This window comes from Lepisma saccharinum, chromosome 26 (genome assembly GCF_977018435.1).
Source record: "Lepisma saccharinum chromosome 26, izLepSacc3.1, whole genome shotgun sequence".
Classification (NCBI taxonomy): domain Eukaryota; kingdom Metazoa; phylum Arthropoda; class Insecta; order Zygentoma; family Lepismatidae; genus Lepisma; species Lepisma saccharinum.
In genome coordinates this window covers 51,941,618-51,958,566 of record NC_139254.1, presented here as the reverse complement: position 1 = coordinate 51,958,566, position 16,949 = coordinate 51,941,618, and the positions used below count along the sequence as shown (strand labels likewise).

At 39.1% G+C, this 16,949-nt stretch overlaps 2 protein-coding genes across 3 annotated transcripts in view; one reads left to right on the top strand and one right to left on the bottom strand.

Annotated features, from left to right (window-relative positions):
- Positions 1-16,949, bottom strand: part of LOC145979564 (uncharacterized) — a 420,647-nt gene that overhangs the window by 237,174 nt on the left and 166,524 nt on the right. The gene's annotated exons all lie outside the window — the stretch shown is intronic.
- The window catches only part of sky (GTPase-activating protein skywalker), a 116,372-nt gene continuing 102,215 nt past the window's right edge, over positions 2,793-16,949 (top strand). The window contains exon 1 of one of the 2 annotated variants that reach the window (XM_083112280.1): positions 2,793-2,861. The gene's annotated coding sequence lies outside the window, so the exon portion shown is untranslated. Of the gene's footprint in view, positions 2,862-11,283; positions 11,637-16,949 lie in introns of those variants that run through there. The other variant, XM_083112278.1, reaches the window with a different exon arrangement.

Below are 16,949 nucleotides of genomic sequence, written 5' to 3'. Positions count from 1 at the left end.
AGATGATCCCAGGACGACGCTTGATTGATGCCCGACACACTAGCAAGATTCCGGACCGCCGCGTGACCACGTACAGCCGACGCTTCTGAGACACACGCGACGTTCTATGAAAGTGAAAGTGCCCAATATCGTCGCAATCATCCTTCGCCGCGTTCGACCTCGAAGAACATTTTCGTCGCAAAGGAACCTAGTGCAAACCCCGCATCCAGGAAAGATGAACGGCCACGCAATGTAGCAGAGTCCGGTAGAGTATTCTTCAGATGGTCTATGTCCATGTAAGCATGTATTGTTTGTATGAACGCCGTACCGTAAACGCCGAAGTCTCACTTATTTGCAAAGTGACTCAGGAACCCCGAACCTAACTTCCGTGTCTGATTTTTAGTAATGTTATATAAAAGGTCAGTTCTTGTTCATATGTATAATTTGATTGTCTGCATTCAGAGTTAGAAGCTCCATTACATAACGTTAATTTTCCGTGTAAATTGTCAAAGTGTGCTCCATTTTTGTGTAACCGACCGCCCCGTCGCGTCATTTAGCTTAGTTGACCGATTAGTCCTTTTACTTGTGGAGAGCGTATTTTATATTGCAAGGTCGTGCGAACGTAGTATTCTTTAATTGCATAGTGGTTTTTGATGTAATTTTTGCTCGCGCCGACGATTGATTTGTGTATTCCGGCAGCTGGAGCCTATTAAGTTTTGCATCACTATGCAATGGTGTATTTGTTCTCACTGGACGAGAGAGAGGCTTGTGTGTATTGCCCCCGTCCGAGAAACTTGGTAAATGTCGTGCTTACGACTTGATGTGTACGTTCATTCGAACGAAAGGTTTAACTACGCCGACCCAATTGTTTTAGATAACTGCTTTCCGACGGCTGGCGCATATTTGATCTAAAAGAGCACAGGAGCGGGCAGACTAATGACCTGAAGAATGGTATGTTAATCAGATTCATGATTTGTATGTATATTCACGTGTAAAATACCTCAGAAGTAATGAATGAGAGAGAGAATGAGTGAGTGTTTGAGGAGGCGATGTAAACAGTTTGTTGATTCCAATACTATTTTGTTGATACAATATATTCACATTTTTTACCGTTCGTCAGTGTTATTATTTGATGTTTTTCAGGTATCTGGTATTATGCTATTAGTGTGTTATTATTGTTCGAGTCTACATATCTAAGGTAAACAAAACAGTGTAACATTTCAAGGTATTTATCTCCGCCTCGCACTAGTACGACAATAAACGACAGTCTCAGTACCAAACAAAAAACCTGGACCGTAAGTAAGTCACGAACGTTTTCCCGTACACCTAATAACGTCTGGCCCACGTGCCGGGGTATGAATGATACGTCATTCCGGGGACCGAGAGTGCACCTATTACATACTTACTGCATATTTATTTTAAGTTTATTGTACGTCGCTTTTCTGTATCTTCGGATAATTGTAACGATGAGAATTAACGATTTAATGTATTCCTAAGCAGGATTCAAACCTGGAGCATCTGACCAGGAAACGATGAAGCTGACATGTACAGTGGGATCCATGAGTATTACCGGGCAAATTGTCCATGACTATTTTTATTAATTTTTCTCTTACATCCTATGTGTTTTTAAGTGATGGATTTTTATGTATGCTGGTGCAGAAGTTGTCAACAGCTTGTTTTGAGTTTTCTTTTAATTCTTGAAGCTCTTATTGTGTCACATAAAGTGCACGAACATGGTGATGGACAATTTGCACGATAATACTCGTGGATCCCACTGTACGTACGTAAAAAGGTAAAAAAAGGTAAAGTGCTCCCCTGTGCATAGCACCACGCCATGAAGGCGTATAGGGGGTGTGGGGGTAACGCCCCACACTTTCTTGATCCGGTCATGAGTGGGGGTGATGTGATCAGCATCACGCCCCTGACCGCCTTTACCCCCCAGGGTTTCCCCCAGGTACCCATGTTATTCGACGCTGGGTGGGCGCCGGGGCCGCTTCCAACCTTAGAAAAGTTCCCGTATGTGAACATTTTCTTTCATCTTTTATTCATACGAGCATGGACCAACGGAAATATTACTACTACTACTACTACTACTACTACTACTAGCACTGCTAATAATAATAATAATTAGTATTATTATTGTTATTATTATTTTATTTGTTTAGGTGAAGGAAAAAATGGTTCAAAAAGGGAAATTTTGCCCCTTGGAAAAGGAAATTGAGCCCTTAGATTGTGGCAACACTGATGTTTTCCTTCAATTAATGATAATAATAATAATGTGGATTTATCCGATAATATATAATATTTGTTCTACCATTTACACACCACCAACATAATACACCCACAGGTTTCCTGAATACGCTGGCTGCAAATTACCGTATGTCAAACAGCTGATTGCGAAAAATGCAGCCTTTTTATAGTTGTTTTTTTTTCCCCCTGCTATGATTGACGAACACTGCAGACATGATACTCAATGCCACTGATTGATTACAACGTACACAAGAGTTCAAGGATCTTTGTAGCATGTGCAGTAAGTTCATACAAAGGCTCTATGCAAAGGCTGTTCACCTTGGAAAAACAGACGTTGGGGAAGGAATTTCACGTGGAACGAAGAAGGGAAGTATGAGAATTGATTGTTTAACGGTGAGGTCCTAGAACAATGAGAAACTGTTTGGAATACACTCGTGAAAGGCAAACTGCAGAAGCAGGTGTGAGTGAACTTCCAGTGGCAAGGAATGAACCTAACCAGGTGAGAAAGAAAAACAAGGAACACATTGGACCTACGCTAACTGTCCCTCTGCAGTATTGTATTTTGTGGAAAACAGGTTCTACGTGACTGACAGCAGGTGATGGCTTCCGTAACTGCTTCACAAGAGCTACAGGTAAGACAAAGTGAGCATCATAATATGTTAAAGTTGTTAAGATTGCAGGAATTACACTTCATTCCAACTGAAACAGGACCTCCTTTTTTGCAGAACATATAGTGTTAAATTGGGGAATGGGTATACTTATTTGTTTTCATTACTGAAGGTGTAAGGAGTGAGTTGCATACAGTGGCGTACCCTGAATGGTAACAGTTTCATATTGGCACAACTTATTTCTTCATTTTTACACAAGAAACTACTTACGGAAATGAGTTTCTGTAGCATTTTCAAAGCTCGTGCAGGTATTTTCTTTCATCTTGGAATCAATTTCACCGGGAATTAATGAATTTTTCAAGAGAAATATCTCTCCGAAACACAATAGCCGAACCTAACCTAACCTTACCTTACCGTAAATGGTTTGTGGGGCTATGCGTGAATGGTTTGTGGGGCATTTTTCGGTTAAGAAGGTTGGGGTACTACTTTACTATACCGGAGACACCTATCAATGATTTATTTCACAATTTTTTACATTACTAACGTACTCTTCTGCATTGCGGAACATTTCTTTATGTGAAATAATGAATTTATAACGAAAATAATGTCTATTTCTTACATTAACGAGTACTTACTGTTGTTCCTTATTTCCCACAAACCATCCACGGGTAGCCCCAAAAACCATTGACGTTAGCCCAAAAATTCACGATAGCCCCACGAACCATCACGGGGACGAGGTATGCCTACTAGGTTAGGTTAGGCCTGTTAGGTTAGGTTCCATTAGCACTCCTTTCGTTCAATTTAGCATATACGGACAACATCGTGGCGGCAGCAGCAATAGCGCATCGGAAATAGATTTTCGTAGAAAACCACATGCATTCGCATAAAACTGGATCAAAACTACATTCCCGAACATCAGCAACGCTACAGAAAATGATTTGCGTACGTACTTCCTCCTGTAAATTTGAAGAAATCCGTCTCCGGTATAGTAAAGTTTTACCGAAGGTTGAAAACACTACATACCCACTGATGATCCACAACGCTAGTCAAGCTGTGCCCGCCATATTGTGTGTTACGCAAGCACTCGTAATGTGAAAAATTGAAATAATTTTCGTGAAAAAAGCATAATTCCACATTGAAGAATCTTTCGCAATGCAGAATATGTAGATACGAATGTTAAAAATGAGAAAATAAACGAGTGAGAGGTGTTGTGCCCATACGAAACTGGTACCCTCTGAATTTTCGAAAGGAGAAAGTTACGTAGAATTTTAGAAGTTAGGCCTCATTTAGACATGACCCCCACCAATTCTTCCCTTGGGCACGCCACTGGCTACATACTATTTCAGGTCCTTTCCCTCCAATTCACAAGAGTCGCGTGCGAAATTCAAAATATCTGATCCCAAATGCACTCGTGTCGCGGTAGCTCAGTCGTTATGGCGTCTGACTACCATGCGAGAGACCCAGGTTTAATCACCGCAGCAGCTACGGCGCCCATCCAGCGTCGTATAAAGTAGATAACTTAATTAATTGGCTAATCGGGACTGGACCTACAGTATAAAGTGGGATCCAAAGTGGATAACTGTAAGAAACTCTGGGGCATGGTGTTGATCACATCACCCCCGCCTTCGGCCGTGATCAAGAAAATGTGAGGCCCTAACTCCACACCCCTATTCGCCTTCATGGCGTGGTGCAAGTCACAGGGAGCACTTTACTTTTTAACTTTCCACCATGGCCCTTCCCCCAACTTTCTACCCTGGTCCCCCTACTTTCCTCCATTCTCCAATAATAATAATAATAATAATAAAAATAAAACACGACTATCTTATAAATTTACGGTTTTAATGATGAAGAATGATAGCCTTATTTTTAAAATACAGTGCGTTCAGTTTGGCTCGGGGCCGAGATAGCGCTTGACAGCAAAACGGCGAGGCATCCAGTAACGTCCCGCTTATTTTTACGCACATATCTTTAGCATGTAGTGAAAGTGAAAATTTTCCGAAATGCCTTTCTGACGTTTGTAAAACTCATTCTTCTTGTCCTTTTTTTTGCCTATTAGAATCGTAATTCAAATTTATGTTCGGTAGACATCATACGAGTATATCGGAAGCGAGAGGTCTTGTAATGGCACGGGCCTCCCCGATGCCGCAGTGGTAGCGTCATCGCCTTGTAATCAAGGGGTCCCGGGCTCGATATCCTGTAGAGGCACATAGTGGTTCCACTTTAAACTGTAGGTCCAGTCCCAATTAGCCTTACTGTGCACAAAATGGACTTATAACACCAACTCAAATCAAATCACCAACGGCGGCAGCTCTAGAACATGGGGCAAAAGTTATTTCATTTAGAAGGAATTATTTTCTTCTGCAGTTTGTGGGAGGTAGCCTTAGGGTAAAATGTCCAAAAATACAAGATATACACGTACAAAACTGCTCAGTGCATCATACGCAAAATCGTGTGACCTTCGGCTGGCTATATTAGGGTATGTGTAATTTAGCTGTTACAGATACAAGACAACATACGCAGAGTTTCGACTGTTCGAAACCGGTTGGTAAGAAAGGAATGTTTTAAAGTGACAGGCACGTTGTACACACGTGCAGTTCATAATATTTACAGTGTAGTGTCGGGATAAGTTTGAAAAGTATTAAACATCACATTTCTATCTTCTTACGCTATATACAGCGCACACGATTTCACGTTCAAACGTAGAAGAGCTTGAATCCAGACGAAAATATGCGTTCAAAAAATCATCAGATATTTCGCACAACATGTGAATCAACAAAGTGAAACGTACAGTACAGTATCTCAGTCTGCTATCTAAAGTTGAAATTGTTGGTTATTGGCAACACTGTAGATGGATGGCGTGATGACTAGACAGTTTTCGTGGTGTTTACTTTTTTATATAGTGTACTATAGAATGTAACAAGGCAAAGCGTGGATCAAAATCCCCATACTATTCCTGGCATTTGGCAAGTAGAGCATGGAATCAACTGCCTGTGTAAACAGACAGGAGAGAAATTTAGCCAATTAAAACAAATCAAAATGTTAACCTTATGAATACTGACACCCAGTGGCGGCGATTGCGTTCCAAAACTAAGGCAAGGTGCCAAAACTGGAGCGGCAAGGACAGTTTACTTTACCTTGTTAGACCATAAGGTTTAACATAGTGCAGGGTCAAAAGTGGTAAAGAAATGGGTGCAAGGGCCCCCTTACGCCCTCATAATCGCCTGTCAAACTGGCCATGTACTTTTCTTATGTCTTTAAGTTATATGCATTATGTATCAGCGTTAGTCTGAATTTCAGGCTGCACTTGTGTTGCTTTCTTTGCTGTATTTTACGACCGAATCTACAGTCAATCAATATCAATCAAAACTCATTAAATGGTTTAATTTTTGTTATTTCGCGTCGCTCTTCTTCCACTTTTAGCTAATCGCGACGATGAGGATAAGTGATGTATTATGAAATTGAAGACACACTCACAAAGAACACCCATGCCCAGGCCGGGATTCGAACTCAGGACTCGTGGCGTCGTAGTACGCTATGCTAACCACTCAGCCTCGGAGGCCGGGAAGAAGCCTATTGAAGGTTATTCGGTAATAATTGGGGAGAATGTGTTGATAACATAAAAACTTATATCAAGTAGAAAAATTGCAATGTAATACAATATTACAAATGCTATTAGGGCCTAAAATGTATGTATCTTTTGAAGATCATTGGTTCAAATTAACTTAAGGCCTGAATAAAGTGTGAAAGGGAATACATACAGTATATGAACAGCGAAAAGTTCTCCTGCTCCAAAGTTTTGTTAAGGTAGGATCAGGGGCGCCGACTTGTCAAAATTATTGGGGGGGCTCTGATCACTGAAATAAATGAATGATGACTCACTCCCTCTCTTTTCTAAAAAATAAAAAAATACGTCTTCGTATAGCAGTTTTTAAGCAGCTATTATATTCCTCATGCAAATGAAATGTAACATGAAAAACGTTTAGAAAATGTTTCAAAGTCTATTTATGTCTATTGTGTCTGCTCATTTGTTTTTTTAGATAACAATTAACATTTTTATTGAAAAGTATGTATTTACATTAAGAGACCAACATAAAAGTTTTATGCCGACCTCGGTGGCCGAGCATGTTGGGTGGTAGACTCAACCCGCTTTGATCCAGAGGTCTCAGGTTCGAGTCCCGGCGAGGGCATGGGCATGTTTTAATGTCCGCAACAGACATGTGATGGGTTGCAAATAACCCATAAAATAAACAATATTTACAATATTTAACAGTTTTATTTAATTATTTACATAAATGCTAACACAAATCGCAGGAAAATGGTTTTACTTTTTTGTTCTTGCTACAATATTTTACTTTTTAAATTTAATTTTGCAATAATAAAAACAAATAGCATGTACCCTAAGATATAAATTGACATACACGACAAAAACATATGAACATGATCTAAAAATAAAGCAAAAGTTGCTCTACGCAGTGGGTTATTTTTTATGAACTCATTAACGAGCGGTCTCAGGTCCAAATTATCAAGCACAGTTTGATGTATGTGAAGTACCGCTAAGCTGCTTAGTCTCTTCTGCCTCATTGTAGATCTCAAATATGTCTTTAGTCGGTTAATAACACTGAATGACCTTTCGGCTGTGGCTGTCGTCACTGGCACAGTGCTGAGGACCATCATGAATTTGGCTCCTGGAGGGTGCTGTCTTCCAAAAGAAACTTCCTTATGTCACGCATGGTAGTTAGAACCACTTTCTTCTGTTTGGCAATATCACCAAGCATGGACATGTGTAAGGAGAGCCTATCGGCATCCAAATCTTTGCGAAAGAATTCTCGCGTTTGCTGAAACTTTGTTGTGCAACTGTTCACAGCTGAGATGCATTCTTTCTCTACGGCTGTTACTTTTTGTAGTCCTGTAGATTCATGTCCTTGTTTAACACATGATTTTGCTGTGTCACACACGTCAGTGTATATTGATTTATAATACTATTTTGTAGTGTAGAACTTGTGATGTTTGGCAGCATCAGGATTTTCAAGTCTCTTAGGGACCAGCTAGAACTGCTCAAAACACATTCGCTTTTCTTGAAAGATGTCAGTCAAGTATTTTAGTTTTGCTTCTACTTCTGTAGAACCAATGCGTTGAGACTGAATCTTACAGTTTACCTCTTCTATTTGACCCATCACATGGCAGTAGAGGGAGAGAAAGAAAAATGTCTTGAAGTGAAGCATTGTCTCCAGATATCCAGCACATTTTAATGTTGCGGCAGTAGAATCCTCTTCAGAAAAATTCTCAAGAAAATTGAGAAGGTTTTCATAGTTCCTTAAGATCTGTTGCATACTGGAGGCTCTCAACGTCCACCGACGAGGGCAAAGTGGTCGCAGTCCAGTATGGCCAGCCTTCTCATTCACATCAATAATATTCCTAAAGTCGTTGGCTAAATTCATTATGTCTCTGATTAACATATGTATAATAGTAAATAATAATTATATACATACTTAGTATATAGTTATGAGTTAGGTGTTTTGCTGTTTCCGGTCATAGCCCCCGAAAGTTGATGGTTTATCGGTCTCAACCCCCCAAAGTTGATGGTATAGAACATTTCAAATGTGTATTTAAAGTTAAGTTCATGTGCCAAAATTCAGAGTAAAGTGAAGAAAGTGAAGAAAAATAATACATTAGATCCTCTTAAGCAAAATTATTGGGGGGGGCTCTGCTCCCACATCATTAACATTGGGGGGGCTCGAGCCCCCCTAAGCCCCATGGAGTTGGCGCCTATGGGTAGGATTAAAGTCTAACATCTTGAAACGTCTTGATCAATTTCACTCAAATGCCATATCCGGCCAGTTCTCCTAGGTGTATGCGGCTGAAACTCTCAAAAGCTCTGATTTTACAGGAGCAGCTTGCGCAGTGGTGCCAGGCTGCAGCCTAGATAATTATTTTATGTAACCAGGGAGCCCTCACAAAATGACAGTAAATATTTAGTTTTTAAATTTGCTTTGTATAACATTAATTATATATGTGTCTATCTAAACAAAACCTAACGTTGCTCAAAGACTTCGTTGCATACTTTATTGGGAGACACTATGCACAGAGAGCCTATTTGTGTTCTTTTTGTTTGTTTGTCCACAATTAAGTCTGCGGTATCTAGAGAATCGGTCGAAGTAAAATAATCAAATAGTTATAATAATTACACTAAATAGTTATAATTATAACTATATAATTATAATTTATAACTATTTAGTGTAATTATATTTTTTGTATCATCATTCTGCAATATTAATCATAATTTTATCTATTTAAACTCAAATGTTAATATCTCATGGAAAATGTACGGAAATAATATGCACTCCTAATATCAAAAATATATAGCTAACATCAATTTACAAATGTCATACATCAATAAATATGAATCGTTATGGACACCGGAATGGTCTAGAGAGAGATTATAACTAAATATATTTTTTTTCATTTCTTTATTCTCTTCTCTCTTTAGTACGATATATATATTGTTTGATGTACAGTGGGATCCATGAGTATTACCGTGCAAATTGTCCATGACTATTTTCATTAATTTTTTCTCTTTCATCCTATGTGTTTTTAAGCGATGGATTTTTATGTATGCTGGTGCAGAAGTTGTCAGAAGCTTGTTTTGAGTTTCCTTTTAATTCTTGAAGCTCTTATTGGGTCAAATAAAGTGCACGAACATGGCGATGGACAATTTGCACGGTAATACTCATGGATCCCACTGTACGTGTATGTATTATAAATAAAGAACAATAAAGAAAGGAAAATAAAGCGGGGGAACCGATAAATTCGGAGCAAAAGACGTCCTGGTTTATTTAAAGGCACCAGAGCATAAGCGTATAGCATATACCCTCGAATGTATGGGGGTGGAGGCAGGCCTACTTCGGGGGTTCCCCCCTCCCTTTGATCAAATAGTGCCTTCAATTTTAACTTTCCATTTTCTTTCTGCTAGTTCAGGGTTCGCTTTTTCTTGAAGCCGTTCAGGGTTGAGACGGTATAGAGACGAGACGAGGCTCGGTTTCGTCTAGAGTTATTGTCTCGTTCTCGGTCTCGAAATATAGTGTAAAGCAAAGATACAACGTCTCACCGCGCAAACTTACTCAGCATAGAGGCCATTAAGAGAGCATTCAGACCGAAGCGACACGGGCTCCTTGAGTCTGTAAGCAAGAATTCACCGGGCGCCAGCGAACAACAGACCGAGGCGATACGAGGCATGGTATTCATAAAACGGCCAGGCTCAAGCGACACGTGCAGCTTGTGTCGCTTCGGTTCTGCAGTGTTGGTTATGGCACAAAGCCTTAGGAAGATTTCACACCGAAGCGACAAGCGATACATGTCGCTTGACGATCTCACTAATCGAGCGCAGGCTTGTGCGGCTTGCCATGCCGTTACGGTGTGAAACGTTCCTGCTGATCAGTTTGTTCCTAAGCGACACGTGTCGCCTGTCGCTTCGGTGTGAATTCTCCCTTATAGTTCGAGAGGTTTCATGTACTTCATGTCGTTTCCAAACGACACGTTTTGCTTGTCGCTTCGGACTGGAAGCTCCCTAAATTGCATTTACAAGTTTTTGTTTGACGCCTATCCTTGATGTTACGAACCCTCCTAAAACGGGATTTTATCCTGAAACAAAATATATGACTTTTCTCCAAATATAATCAATCGGGTAGATATCGGCTTGCTCGTATATGTGAAGAAATCGCTGAAAATTTGGTTCAGACATATTTTTCAAATACCATTTCAGTCTCTATCTCCCCTCGGCTTTACACTTCTATCTCGTTCTCGTCTCGAAACGTCTGGTAGATTTTTATGAAGTCTTGTCGGTCTCGGTTGGGGTCTATAAGCAATTGGCCGTCCCCGCACCCTTATCCTACAGTCTCTTTTACACGGGCATTTTTTTTATATCAGCATTTCGAAATTGTCTTCGCGAAGGCGGCAATACGTCACAGGTAAAAACGGGTATGATTATTATCAAGCATTTCCGAGATTTCTGGAATTAGGAAGTAGTTCTCTTACGAAGGGTGTTTTGAAATTAGATTAATTCACAGCACTCTATTTAAAAGTACGTTGTGTGTATGCAAGAGCATTCTGTAACACTTGGTGGAGTCTACCACGAAGAAGATACACCAAAAGAAAACTTGTGTATCATACAAGTTAAGGCAAAAACTTGGAAATTCAAGATAAACTTGACTAAGTCAACACGTTGAAAATAACACCATGGCAAAGACGTGCATTAATCCCACACAAACAAGACTTTGAATGTGGAGTTACTCATGCATTCGTTTGCCTTTCTTGTCAGCTAACGAATAGAAACACCTTCGCAGCGTCGTGTGACATTGTGGATTACTTACGCCAACACACTTCTGCTTCATGCACGAAGGATGGTTTTTATATGGCTGTAATGTGGAACCGGCGATTCAGTACGTAATGGTTTTTGTGCACCTGTCTGAAGCTCATGTCCTCCTCAGTTGCTTCGAGATTTGTTATGCAAAGTGCTAACCCACATTTTCTATTTGCAAAGCTGGACTTTTGCTCCTTGTGGCGCTAGTGTGCTTATGAAAGCGGTGAACTGGAAAAGCAGATGGGTCCGTTTTTCTCCTTCCGAAAAGAAGGATAGCGAAATAATTTACACAGTCTCAGCAGTTGGTAACCCTGACTATTAAAAAATATATATTGACAGTTCTTCTAAGAAAGGGAGAAACAACTTGGACCAAAATAGCGGAAACTAATGTCAGATGAAATCTCCACAGGTGCATTGGAAATTTGTGGGAATATGCCACAAGGGTGAGTACCTGTATTATTGTTATTAGTAATAGCATTAATATTATTATTTACGATTTACTTGAACCCAGTGGCGGCGATTGGGTTCCAAAACTAAGGGGAGAAGGTGCAAAAGGGGGGGGGGCAAGGACAGTTTACTTTTCCTTGGTACAGTGGGATCCATGAGTAATGCCGTGCAAATTGTCCATCACCATGTTCATACACTTTATTTGACCCAATAAGAGCTTCAAGAATTAAAAGAAAACTCAAAAGAAGCTGTTGACAACTTCTGCACCAGCATACTTAAAAATCCATCGCTTAAAAACATATAGGATGCAAGAGAAAAATTAATGAATGTAGTCATGGACAATTTGCACGGGAATAATCATGGATCCCACAATACATAAGGTTTAGCATAGTGCAGGGGCAAAAGTGGTAAAAAGTGGAGGACAGCTGCCCCCCCCCCCGCCTTCCCTAATCGCCGCCACTGCTTGTACCAGTTCTGACGATGCGTTAACGTCAACTCAAGATGAACAAGCCACTGGAATAAGGTGATCAGATTTTTGAAACATCAAAACGGGACATTTTCCATATTTAGTGATGGAAAAAGGGACAAAACGGGACTGAAAATGTACACATTTTAATATAAAAACTATTAAGTCTCAATTCTCAAATATTTCTTTCAAAACTATTTAAATAAATAAATACTGCCTTAATAACTCATATTAATGCGGTGATATGCACTGTACTCCAACCAAGCAGTCCTTTAGAATTAGAAGTCATTCATTAAAGTAGTATAAAAGTATATAGGATAAACCCAAGAAAGTATGAACCCCCCTCAAGCAGATTTGGCTACACTTAAAACAAGCTCAACATGCCTACATGAGCTTTTTGCTCAAGTGTGGAACCCTGCCTAATCAAAGATTTTTGTAAAAATGCCCTCGGGAATTTCTCGGAAAGTATGAACCCCCTCAGATTGATTTGTCTACACTTACAAAAGGCACTTCTGTGAGATTGTTGTCCATAAACCTGTCAAAAATATGCCCCTCTTGATATTTTTTTAGTCATACTTAAAACTAGGCCAAGCTGCTTATAAGAGCCACCTACACACACACCCATACATATTTACTTCTGGTTTAAGTTCAATTGGATACCAGCTTCAATTTGTTTATTAAAAAAAATGCAATATGCAGAGACCCTCTAGAATTGCTCCGTGACTCTCTCATTTCTTACATCATAAATATATGATTTTTCACCTATGAGAATAACACTACATATGGTGTCATCAGGTAATGCCTCATGGAATTCACAGATAATTTTAATATTTGTCCTGTCATTCACCACAACTTGTTTTCTTTTTGAGGTGTTGATTACAAACATAGGTCTCTGTGCTTTGAATTCATCTGGTGTGTAATACATGTCAGTATTGCCAGTAGTAACCCTTTTGAATGCCGTAAATGCCTCATATAATTTGAGGAAATCATTCTTGGACATGTCTAAATTATAATTTTCTCTAGGAAATACCTCATTTCTGCCATTTTTAAGATATATGTTCTTGATGTTGCAGTTATCAAATCTACTTGAATTTTTTTCCTGATTGTTGTGTCTTCCAGTCTGAAACAATACCACCACAAAATCAGGCATGTCATATTGTATGCTGGAGAATGAATTTGTAGCATCAAACTCATAATAAGAACCAGTTGCGGGCTTCTGTACACATTGATATGTATAAAATTGCAGAGGAATCTGTGGATTTTTTAGGATATCAGCTTTGTATTTAAGAGCATAACTGGCCTCATATTCAACAACAGGGATTCTTAGCTCCATAGTCTGAATAATGCATTTGCCTGCATCTGGTAGGGTATTAGGCAGAGCTTCTCCTGTAGGGTTTAATGTGCTGTACCTCATCAAAGCATTATTATCATTTGCAGCTCTTCTAAATGTAATTCTTAAACCACCCTTCCACATAATATCTTTGTAATCTGAGAAGAATCCTGGCAATAGGCGCATAGGGAACAGCACTGTGTGGCTCTTAGATATAATTTTATCACCAGCCTCAAATCCACCTATCTTGTAGTAAGAAGCCTCGGTTTTGGATAATTTTAATGTGGCCAAAGCTGTGGAGGTAATGCCGGGATAATCCACTCTGTTTATAACAACACCATGCTTTCTGATCTCAATTTCAGAGAATAGATGCGGCACAAAATTGTCCACCAATCTTATATTTGAATTTGCCGGATAATCTGTACCATCGAGCTTTACAACATCAAATTTGATGTATAGATCTGCTCTGTGAGGGTGTATAAATCCATCCCCTACATCAAGATCAACTTCAATTTCTGTGTTGGGTTGATTTAAATTTGCAAATGTCCTCCTGTTTGGGGAGAATGATTGTAGCTCATAACTCTCAATATTTTCCATTGTATGTATTTTTATTTAAATGTTAATCTCTATGATTGCAGTTGTTGTGGCTCCAGCAAAATCAACTAATTCTTCTTTTTCATTAGTGACCATCAATTCAATATAATCTATTCTATTATGGCACACAGGAAAATATAATGTTGGGGATGGATTGTAGATGATTGGCTCCATGAATTCGGAATTAGGTTTGAATGTTGCAATGATGCCGGTTTGTTTGTGAGTGCCTATGCCATTTGATTTGGTGATCATACCCTCGGCCACATTACAGTGAATATTCAGAGTCTCTATGGCTAAGAATTTAGGTATATTCATAGCAGTGTGTTTGATTGCTGGTTCAAGTTTTGTGTTGTTCTCAAAGCCTAGCAGTTCTCCTATAGTACCCAGATCCACTGTTTCTGTAGCAGATACAATCTCTACTCTGTGAGTGACAGAATTTTGACTTAAGACTACACCTCTGGGTAATTGAGCATTTAGAGTGGATAGATTATATTGCCCTGGAGTGATGACAATTTTTTGATCCCCTACTGCAATTTTGTTGTTGTGGTGCGTAATATTAGGGATCAAGTACATGCCGTAAAATGCTCTGAGAGCTATTGTTTTGGGATACACTATGTCATCATGTAATTTGAGTTTCAATATTGAATTTTGGCTGGTGAGATGGAATACCCCCATGATGTTTCAGATACCACAGGGCTTTTTGAAAATCTTCAATTGATGGTTTATTTATTTGAGACATATATCTAAGAACAGATAAACACAAATGTCCACAATTAACATCTTTGAAGTTTTGAACACGGGCATTATTGTAATAAAGATTAGCTGAATTTAGATATTTTATTAAATTTTCAGGTGGAACACCTCCAAATGAATCAAACACAAATGCCTCATTGTTTAAATATTTAAGATAACAAATCCAGTGAGTGCCCTGATTTTTGTACTTATCCAAATTAACAATGCCACACTCTTTGTTGAGTGGTTGTTCTGGTAAAGAATCAGACATGTACACACCTCTAAAATATTTGATGCTCAGTGGCTTGATTAAAGCTTCAATATCTTGGTTTGTAAGCGGCTCTTGTTTTTTTTAAACTTATTCATGGCTCTCTTAATACCTTTGCCTTTTTTCTCCATGGCCAGGTTATGGTGCCTCTGCTCATCTAATTCTGCCCTATTTTTCTTGGCATCTATTACTGTTTTTGCTATGGCAGCTGATCCCCCAGCCAAGCTCCCAACAGCCCCAAGTGCTGCTAAGATGGCAGGGATAGTAAATATGAAACCCCCCACATGTGATTTTTTCCTGGATTGCTGTAATATTTTTAATTGGGGGGTACTAAGCAACAATTTCATACCATGTCCCTTTGCAAGACAAGAATTTTTTTTCTTGCGCTGCTTTTTGGTTAAAAGACTGTCAATAGTTTTAAGAGATTTGAGACCTGCATAAGGTATTTGATACATAACACCCTTGGCCTTCATTGTAGGTTTATTATATACATATTCACAACCCCCACCCCAGTTTTTGTTTGGTGCTCATAGCTATGGTGGTTCCCAATGCTGCTATTTTTTCACTCAAAGAAGCATCTTTGCTTACAAATCTACCAAATGCAGCCTCTTCTAATTTCTTGTCTGCAACATGTCTCTTGTCAAGATCAGAATCTGTGTTGTATGCTATGTCATGGTCTCTACAAGCAGCATCTAAAGGATTAACACCAGGATCACCTCTGTTTAATCTATGGTCCAATTTTGTGCCTGGACCACAATACTGATAGCCTGGAATGTGTAGTTCAAATGGCAGCTTGTTTATAATGTCATTAACCAGGCCCCGACCCTCAGAAATATTCCAAAATTTAGGTGGTAGAGTATTAATAATTTTTATAAGATATCCAATGCCCTTAGTGTCATTCACTATAAAATTAGATAATTTGGTGCTTATCATGTCCATAATTCCAACTTTTTCATTGTAAAAATTGTGGTTGCCAGCATTTTCCTCCCCAGCTATCACCAATAACCTATCTACAAGTTTCCTGACATCATCAACCCAGACAAATTCTTTAGGCAGGGTGTTGTAATGTTTGATTCCACTACCTGTCTTGATCTGTGACCATATGGGCTTGATTAAATTGTTGTATTTTGCTCCACTGCTAGACTTGACTCTTTTTTGTGTGGGATCATTGTTCTGGTATAGAGCATCTGATTTTATTAATATTTCTTTGTAGTGCTCATAATCTTGATCTATATAGCTGCCAGGCCTTTTCCTAGTCATCAGTTCCCACAACCCAGGTGTGCCGGGGTACTTAACAAAACCACCTCTTTCTCCGAGACGAGATTCTGAATATACAATTATATCATCTCCCATAAATGTTACTCTGAAATTGCCAATTCTATGTTTGATACTACCATCAAGCTCTGTGTCAGCATATAAGCCAAACACCTCATCTTTATTGTCTTTAGGTGTGGTTAAATATTTTTGAGCAAGAAGACCCAATTCAATAGGATCCTGAGTAGCTTCAATTCTTCTAGGAGCAACAGGACTAGGTGTATGAATACTGGAAAGTGGGGTGATTGGATAATCTAATATGTTCCTTGCAGCGACAGGTACAAGCTCTGTGATCAAATTTTGATTTTGCTCTGTAACAGTTTTGATATTCTTACCTAATTCACTAATAGCATCAATGATAGGCTGTTCTGTTTGTTTGTGTTGTTCATAAATTCCTCGGTTCTCTGATTTCCATCCCTTAAATCTTTTTACAAGATAATCTCTTAATTTAAGATCATCAATGATTGGCCTTTTCATGGTTATTTATATATGTTTCAATGTCTAGAAAATTGTTAATTTTATTTCTATATTTACCACTATTGGGTTTTCTTGTCATATCAATTGTGACAAACCCATAACTGTCCTGGTTCCAGCACCTACTGCAA